The following is a 10,430-nucleotide window of genomic DNA, read 5'->3' on the forward strand; positions in this document are numbered from 1 at the left end:
TGCCATGTTCAAACCATCAAAGCCAGAAGTACTGCGGGAGATTCAGTCTCTGGATGAACACCCGAACACAGGGAATCTCCTGTTATTTAGGTAATCATCCCCACCTCACGTGCAGATACTTATGACTTAATTATTTATACAACATTAAAGAATGATTTGATGTTACAGTTGAGGAAGACTCTTTGGGGACTGTGGCAGGAATAAGAATGAAAGTTGATGAAAACAATTCCTGTCTTTCTCAATACCACCACCCATAGCCCCATCCATCCAAGAAGGAATATTAACTAGTTTGTAGCTACTCTTGTTTTTCCCTTTTTTTCTTCTGCTTCATCCAGAGAGGAAAACAACAAAGCCAGCTGCTTTGAGGCCTGCAAAAGTGAAATATCGCTGCATTATACTCCATGATTAATTTTGAGACACGGGGATCTATAGAAATTTCCTTAAATGAAGTTATCATTTTTCTATGTGTATATTACATAAAAGTCCAAAAAGCCCAAAGGAAATCAAATTAGGACTGACAGGATTATCAAATAAATTAGGACTGACATGATTAGTATGATTAGTATGGCATCATTCCAATATTGCACAATATTCCCCTCTGATGTCCATCTACTTCCTCCCTTCTTTCCTCCTCTCCTTTTATGCAATTTATCTACTCCCTCAATCCTAACAAATTCTAGTTAATAATACAAGCATCTACAGTATACTTTCCATCTTAGCTATAGAAAAGACATCATAAGTGAAGAAGGATTTCATTTTAAATGATCAATGGTTATTTTTTTTACTAATGTTCCTTGTATTGTAATGTGACCAGAGACCCATGAATTGAGTCAGACAGTCTTATAAATGTGCCAAGTAAATGAATTAAGAAGGAAGTAAGATTGAGCACTCAGAGGCCCTTCTACTTGTACCCATGAAATATCTTTCAGGCGTTCTTAGATAAGAAAATCTGATGAGGCCAATACTGCAGGTTTCAGGAAAGTAAGGCTACCATATCTGTGTTGGAAAATCTTGGGAACAATTAGATGGGAGCAAAGAGTGATCATTTGGAGTTCTGAAGCTATCTTAATCTAGTGACTCCTCAGGAAAGAGAAAGTTGTTTATGTGTTTAGATCTTCCCTTTTGAGATGCTATAGTCTGCCTGACTTTAATTGCGTTGGACCTACATCTGTTTCTGCACAGCAATTAACTTTTATGGTGGCCTTTCATAATGTTTTTCACACAGAGACAGAAAAAATAGAGAGAAGCATACACAGTTTTGGGAGGTTCTTCTTCCTTTTCAAGTTGCTTGTCCTCTGCCAAAATATCTTCTGTTTTCTAAGTTAGAGAAATGAGAACAAATAGTCATTTCTTTGCTAAACACTTCAGGCTAATCATCTATGACAGTCAAGTTTTTTTCTGGGAACTTTCTTGTTCAAAATATTTGCTTCAGGTCATACACAGTGCACAACATGTGACTTCAGTAAAAATATCCCTGTTTAAAAATATAAAACATGCTTCATTGCATTGCTAGTTTGGTACAAACAGGATATTTAAGATAAGTCTTGATGCAGGTTATGGAAAAGTGTTTTCAGTTCTGCCTGACACAGTTGTAATATTTTTATGTGCAAAGTCGCATTGTTGATGACATTAAAGCCCGAGGGAATGTAATTTGATTTTGAGCCTTAAGATTCACTTTATCAAAAAAGCTATTAGAGCATTTTCTTTCTTATGATGGCTGTTATATATTAACATGTATAAACGTATGTGAAGCAAGGATGACTGTGGTCAAAAAGATCAAGATGATGGTTACAACTATACAGTTTAGCTCTTTTTTACACGTGCAACATACCTTTAATCATGGGGCTCTGGCTATCCTCCTGACTTTTTTTCCCCCACCCCTGGCTACCCTGAAGCTCTTCAATAGAAAAGAGAACTTAAATATTTTATTAAGCAGATTTGATCAGTAAGTAATGGAGCAGTCCTTACTTAATGATCATACTGGGATGGGCAGCTCTGTTGTTGTGGGGTTATTTTCACGTGACTGTGACAGGCTTACAACCTCCCTTCCACTACAGTTGTTAAGCCAATACCCAAAATTCTCTCAAACTGGAAGAAAAACCATCCTATGGTGCTGATTCTGTTACATATCTTCCATAGGATAAATGTGATGAAAAAATATTCCCCTTTTAACTGATGTGAGGAGAAAAAGCAAATGTTCTTCCTAAAAAGTATCTCTTCTAATTATTCCTCAATCGAAAAAGAAAAACAACCCTACAGAACAGAACCCAAGCTGTTTAATATATTACTATTTATAAATGCTAGTGGAGCTGTGATTTAATAAACTTTCTATGATCTACATGGCTAAAAATAAATTTGGTCTACAAATGGAGACTGCTCACATTGCCTGTTGCAAAACACAAGGAAATAACTATACTTTTAGCATAACATTTTATAATGGATATTCTATAAATGATTTTAAAAACCCTCCAACTTTATTTATTAGGTATTAATGCTTTTATGATTGTTAGCTACCTACTGCAAAGAAAAATTGGGGATAAATATTTAAAAATGTGAATTGTAATTCTAATTCTATTTCTAAAATTCTAATTCTATTCAAAATACATTTATAGTTCCAGCCCCTCTTCCTTTTGGACTAGGTTCCTAGCAGAAAGGTCTATGGGGGGAAGATGATGGTCAAATCCCCATCTCAACTCTTGGCTTCAGTACAACAATCACTTTTTAAAATAAATATCCTATGGCTTTAATAAATTTAACATATTTGGTAGAAGAACTAGAATATGTATTTCCATGTCTTTGTATAACAAGTTAAAAATATGTTTCTCTGACTTACCTCTTCAATTTTATCTTTCAGGTCAATTTCCACAAATGATGACAAGTCTTTCTGTAGTTGCTAAGATAAAAGAAAATGCAATATAGTTGAAAAACATTTTTGGGTGGAATTACATTTGGGAGGAGGTTTCAAAATATTTCTAGCAGGACTACCAGATTCTGTAAACTCCTTTGTTCCCTATGCCAGCCACCTGGTAAACATGCAAGATTAGTTTTTCTCGCCATGTACGTATTGTTTCTCTGTGTCATAGAATATATATGGGTATGTGGGTATATGCATAATATTTTTTTTGTCATGTTTATGCAGTGTATATTAGAGCTGGTTACCCTTTGAGAGCTTTATGCAACGAAATCTCATTTTAACGTATGTTAATTAATGTACATTTAAAGTGACAATACAGTTATTATTCTATTCTATTCTATCTTATACATAGAAGGCTCTAATAAAAAGAAAAGAAATATTTTTCATCAGGAAAAGCAGGTGTTTGATAATTTCATTGTTTGATTGTAAAGCAAGACAATATCAAAGAAATGTGTAAAACTCAGGTATCCATATAGTTTTTGTTGACCATGTTAAGGCTAAGAGAAAAAGCTAGAATGCACTTTTTAAATGTACAATACCTATTTCTAGATGGCTGTGCAATTAGGCTATTAGATACTGGGGAAAATTAGAAGATATAGGCTAATCTATTTCAAGTTATCTTTCCAATAAATCATTGTAATCTGTCATTAATGATCTGAGCAAACTAAAAGCCATGTGATTATTCCATGGTGTATCTCAGCTCTGAAAATTGAGAGAAAGCCGTCTTAATAATTACTTCCAGTGCATTTTGGAAATGACTTATTATAAAATGAAGAAGTTACTACTACAGACCATGGAAGTAGGAATGATTACTGAGAATATATGAGCAAATAAAAGCAACATGGGCACAAACTTACACCCTTGATGAGAATAAGCTGTTTCTGCAGCATTGGAACTGAACATCACAAAGGCACCACTTTGAGCTTCTTATGCCAGACAACAATTCCCACCCCCAAAATTGTTTTAAGAAAAAAAAATTCATCACCAGATGTAACGTGTAACTTTGAATGGTCACCAAATGAATGGTTAAGTCAAGGACTACCTGTAATTCAACTCAAGAAATCCTTCCTGCTCTAAGAATTCATTGCTGCTTTGCATCTTGAAAGGTAACTTACATCTATTAGAATAATATAACCTAGATTGCCATTTAAACAGCAGGCAGAAACAGGGGCCTGGGGGCCCATGGAAGTTGCTGCTAGCAGCTCACTATCTTATTTAAATCAGTTCAGATCAGTTAAAACAGTGGTTCTCAACCTGTGGGTCGGGACCCCATTTGGGGTCGATCGATCATTTCACGGGGGTCGCCAAGCAAGGCTGTCCGCCATTTTTTCCCCCTTTTCCGGTGGGTGCCTTACCTCCCTTGGGCTGGGCCAGCTGGTGGTCGGCCTGCTCCGTCTCTGCCGCTTGCCAGCTACGCCTCGGCCGGTGCAGGGGGCGGAACCACGCATGCGCGGCGCTCCCGGGCAGGGAAAGTCCTCGACTTACGACCGGTTTAGTCCTCGACTTACGACCAGTTGGGGTCGCGGCATTAAAAAGTTTGAGAACCACTGAGTTAAAATGTTATTGAAAATACTGAGTAGAAATGGCCTCCACTTTTACAGACCATTATCTATACCGGATCTTTCTAATTAAAAGGAGAAAGCAATTATCTTTATTTTCTTTTACCACAAGATGATCTAAAACCCAGAAGGAAAAAGATGGTTTTCCTCAATTTGGTAGCCTTCAGAAGGGCCCACTGTCCCCAGCCAACATATTCAATAGTCTAATTCAGGAGTGTCCAACCCTGGCAACTTTAAGACTTGTGGGCTTCAACTCCCAGAATTAGCCAGCCATGCCATTGGATTGAGGGTGTTTCTTTTACGAATTGACTAATTTGAGAGGATTTGGTTTTGCCCATCTCAACCTCCTGTTCTTCTCTTTGGCATCTTTCAAAACAATGAATTTGCCGGGGGGGGGGGGGAGAATGGGGAGAAAGAATGTTGTGAAATTCATGCTAGAACAAATTCTTGCTTTTATCTTCCAGAATACAGTACATCTTTCATTTCAGTTTCTGCCTTCACATTTAAACATAGATTTTTTTAAAAAGCTACTCAGCTATTGGCACTGTTTTCTTTAAAACAACCACAAGCTTGTGACACTGATGCTTTCCTTCTCTGCTTTGTAGTTATCGTTTTATCTGTTTGATTAGTATTTCTTGCCAGCTCTGCCAAAAGACATGAAGTCTGTAAATTTGCTTCAGCCACCCTGCGGATGTCAGAGTCCCTGCTTGTCCTGCCTTCATGGTGTGTTGATATGATAGGCATAGGAAGTGTTGGCAGGAAGTATGGAACTTTGGAATGGGTAGTTATTGAGAGACTGTCATTGTTCGGAATGTTCTAGTTATTGTCTACACTGTTTGTGATTAGTTTTAGCAAATCTTCTCAGCATTTGAGCCCTCCAGGACTGGGGATTCGTGGGGAGAGGGGATGGAAGAAAGAAAGTAGTGTTGTAATGTGCACCCAGATGTTCTCACAAAAGTAATATATGTTGTCTACTCATTCATATATGTTGTCTACTCATCTCACAAAAGTAATATATGTTGTCTACTCATTCATATATATATATACATATATATATATATACATATATATATATATATATATATATATATATATATATATATATATATATATATATATATATATATATATATATATATATATATATATATATATATATATATATATATATATATATATATATATATATATATATATATATATATATATATATATATATTAAAGCAGTGAAAAACACCGAGCACCAGGGAATATGGTAAAAATTTTTTGGTTTACTGTTAAAATTACTACAACTACTAATAAAACCAATTAAAACGCCTAGCTTTCGTCAGCCACCTGCTGACGTCCTCAGGGCTCAAAATGTCAGTCCATGGGAGTTGCTTTTATAACTTGACTAGCGTGTGCGCACGGCTTCTTGACCTCGTTGTTGGGCCGGTCATGACTAGGCACATTCCTAACGCCGNATATATATATATATATATATATATATATATATATATATATATATATATATCAGATCCTCTCTTTCCCACATCATTTGGACCTTGAACATTGTGTAGCCAAAATCTAATGGTTTAGCCATAGTCTAATTAAAAATAGAACAAAACAAAAAAAGTCAAGTGATGTACATCTGAAACTACCCTTACATCTTTTTTCTGTGAAACAGCGGGGACTGTAATGCACACATTATATCAAATCCAGCTGTACTACATCTGCATCAGCATAGATTTGCCTACTCTTTCATTAGCATGAGGGGATGGATTGACAATGCCATTTATTTAGGAGCTGCATTGGTTTTGCTAACTTTACTCCCAGCTGCAAAACTCCAGTCATTTTATAAATCTAACACAGATGAACAATTAATGAGCCACATGATGCATTTAAGGAATGTACCATTCCTAGTACAATATATTGGCTAACATAAAAATAATTTAAAAAATCCTTGTTGCCTAACCATTTGTTTACTGCTGTCCACTCTAGCAGATGCAGCTTGTTCACGACTGATCTCTTTATCTTTGTTAATTTCACACACTTTCTTCTTTATCGCTTTCAGACTGGATGGGAAAGAAAAAGGCAACATTTAATCCCCTTGCAAAGGAATTCAAGTGAATAATTGAAAGTAAATTTGAATTCAGAGCAATAGCTTATATTTCATCTTTTTTATATGTTATTACTATAGAGTAAAAATATTTTATATAAGGGGATGATGGCAAAAATTTCCAAATGGGAATTGCAGCTGTGATGTTTTAGTCCTGCACATTTTGAATGCGTTGGTTGTATGATGGACATAAAAAGGGGGCAGGGCTATGACCGTGTTGCCGCAACTGCCATCTTGCCTATTGTTACCCTCCTGTGGACGATTATAATACTGCCAGCTCAAGCTAAAACAGAATTAAATCAAACAGAAGGAGAACAATGCAATAGGATTCAGCAGAACCACCAGAATTAAAATTACCACTAGGTAAAAGAGTTGGGGCTGGGGTACTTTGTCACAACAATTTTGCTGTTATGGCAGGGAACCTCAGGTCTTTCCACCTGATAGCTATGCTGTTGTATGCCATGTTCTATTCTCTTATTTTTTCATTTCTATGAAACTACTGGGGATGGTCATCAAGGGCTTTAGAGTTGGTTGTCACTCATATGCAGTAGAATAGATACTCAGCTGTGATAATGTCTCAATAGGGGACGCTGTTCAAGTCCTTGAACAAATGTCTGGCTTCAGTGATAGAATGGATGGGAGCCGCTAAACTGAGACTGAATCTCAGTAAAATGGAAACATTTGTAAGTGAATTGGGGAGATTATCTATTATACTGTAAATGGGGTTGCATGCTCTCTGAAAAAAAAAAGTACTGTATGTACTTTTAAGGTACTTTTTTCTCTTATTTTAAAATTTTCTTTTTTGCTATAAAAAGTACCCTGTCTCTAAAAATAGGTGAAATGACCTTCAAGTAAGGTCCTTCAATTGATCCTGGTAACCTCTTGGAAACATTCATCACATTTTCTTGGCAAGAATATGAAAACTGCCTTTCAGAATGTTTTTGGCTTCTTCACTTTAACTTCTAAACATCGTTTCTATATTTTTACATAAGTCTTTTCTAAGTATTTGTGATATTTCCACGCAGGATCCCTTCTGGGGAATACAATTGCACTAAGACTCACAATAAAAGCCGACAATAGTTTTGGTGCAAAAGAATGAAGGATGCAATGATTGTGGTGGCTGATTCTACAAAAGAATTCCAATAAGTTCAACTTGCTCATTAGTAATTCAATTATTAGAATGAAACTGAAAGGTATGAGCCACTGTTAGAAAGCCATTCTATCTATCCATGAGTGTATTTGAAACATTAGTTATTTTGCATGATTGTGCTAGAAATAAATACATAGCTCAATTTACATGTCAAATTGAACCAAATTGCCAAAGAATTAAACTGCACCTTAGTAGGTTGCTTGGATCCAATTATTGCTGTTTGCAAAATGTGGATTAGGGCTTTATGTGTGTCAAATGTTGTATTAGTCCAGATTGTTTTGTTCCATCTATGTTTTGTTTTAATTGGTATTAGATTTTGTAGGTTACCCAGAGTTTGCTGAAGTGGGCAAATATAATATATTTCATGAAATAAATATTATGCAATCTCATAATATGGCTATGATTCAGTAACCATGACTAAACAAATTATGCCTTAACATGATAGCAGACAATATATAGGCATTGTACAAATCAATAAACTGAAATTAAGCAAATAACATTATTGTAATTCTCATTAGATGTTCAATAGAGCTGGCTGAACAGGCAGGATTAGTAAGTACATTATTCTTACACCATTAGATTGATAACATCTTTCATAGAATTGTAATAATGTTCAATAATATATTGTATGTACTTTAAGATGGATTAGACCAATTAATTCTAGGTAAACATATGCACAGTTACAGTAGTAGTAGCAGCTAAAAAAGAACCTCCAAATATTTAAGCAGCATGACAATTAGAGAAAGAATGAAAGACTGTTGAAGGCTGTTCCCTTCAAACTCTGCTTCACTGTAACATCTGGAAAATCACAATGAAGAACAGAATGTTGGACCACACATTCAGATTTGTTCTTGTATTACAATATTACACTTGCATCTGACTGTTAACATGGAAATGCTTTTTACCAGCGAAGATCTTCTTCTGTACTCAGTGTAGCTTCTTCTTTACCTGAAATTTCTAGAAAAAGGAAAAGTTACATTAGTCTTGTAAATAGAGTCTTGGAATCTCATTTTGTTCCAAAGGCTGTCTTTCCTCCATAACACCAAAAAATTGTAGGGCTGTTATCAGGATATATAGAATTAGTAATTTCTGCAATGAGTAAGAAGTTAAGGCAGAGAACTACTGTACTATATCTTGCAACCCAAAGGTGTTTTCTTTCAGCATCTTTGGGACAACCATGAGAATCTTCATTGGCACAAGTTGTTGCAATTAATTTTTCAATTAATGATATTAGTCATAGCACAATGGTAGGTTTTTTTCTCCCTTCCAAGCTATCTAGCTGGATAAAAAAGCCTTTTTTTCATTAAGACCAAAGCTAAGGAGGCGAGGTTTAAACAGACAAGCAGAACTGTGACCGTATTACAAATGTTCTTTCTCAAATGTTGTTCAATAATATGATTTCTAAGTTCCTTACCTGCTTTTTGCAATGTCTTTTCAATTAGATCAGCTAGTTCAGGCTTCAGTGCATGATTGCCGAGCCTGACACTCTTACATCTGTGAAGATCTGGGGTTTCTGCAACTCGGTGGGTGCCTGGGGATAGTTTAGTTGCAAAAGTCACACCTTGGAGTCGTTTCCTGTGCGCTGCAGCTATAGCCTTTGGCATCTTTTGATTCTTCATGTTAACTGATCATCTAAAATAATGAAGTCCTGTTCTGGTTTATGTATTTCCTTAATGTACCTTGAAAACATGTGGCTTTTATCCATACTGAATTGTTGCAAAGTTTCTATGACATCACAAAAGAGACTAAAACAATTGCCACAGTCACCAACACTGCTCAGCTTGAAGATTCTTCTAAACCTGATATGTACTCAATTTAGGATCTTACTTCAGATATCAAAAGTTGAGGCAGCTTGTTAAAATATACTGGTATGATATAGTGATTTGAGAAATGAGCATTACTCATACTTAATGACAAAGAACTAACAGAATAAAATAAAAACATAGAATAAATTTCTACTAGAGGACTTTGGCATTCAATTAATTACTTATCATTGCTAACTATATCCAATACCATTACTGATTTTTTTAAATACAGTGTAAGCCATCTACATAATTTTGGGCTCTGTCATTAAATTCTTTGGCTTTCCCATTACTCTCCAAGTACATCATTCAGAATTCAGCTACTGATACAGAAAGACCATATTCCTTAAAAAAAAAAAAGAGAGGAAATACTAGGGAAAAAAATGGAGAAAATGAAGCAAAAGAAAAGATGCACATAAATTCATTTCATGAGATAAGTCAACTGGAAATAATGCAACAGAAAAATTGAAGAGGAAACATTCACTTTTTCATCTCCAAATTTTTTTTACATAATTACTTCTGTGATTTTAAGCTATGAACATGTGTATGTGATATAGCACTTTATTTTTGTATTCCTTTCTTATTTTTCAGACAAATAACAATCTAACAACGGGTTAAGTAAGGTCAAGCCTTTTAATTAGGTAGACATAATTTTATACTGGTTTGTATTTATTGAGTCCAAAAATGGACTATCAAATAATTTAGATCTTTACTGCGCATGTCCAAGATGGCGGACCTACCGTGGTTTGCTCCGTAGCGAGCTGAGCTGGCAAGTGAAAAACGGGGTGCTTCGGGGGGCGTTTTGGTGGTCCACTGTGACTGGATGGATGGGTGACCCCCGTTTCGACCTGCCATGGCCCGTTTGGGCCGTTTTCGGCCCGTTTTCGGCCCATTTTCGATCCGGGCC

This window comes from Protobothrops mucrosquamatus, unplaced genomic scaffold (assembly GCF_001527695.2).
Source record: "Protobothrops mucrosquamatus isolate PMUCROS unplaced genomic scaffold, P.Mucros_1.0 scaffold455, whole genome shotgun sequence".
Classification (NCBI taxonomy): domain Eukaryota; kingdom Metazoa; phylum Chordata; class Lepidosauria; order Squamata; family Viperidae; genus Protobothrops; species Protobothrops mucrosquamatus.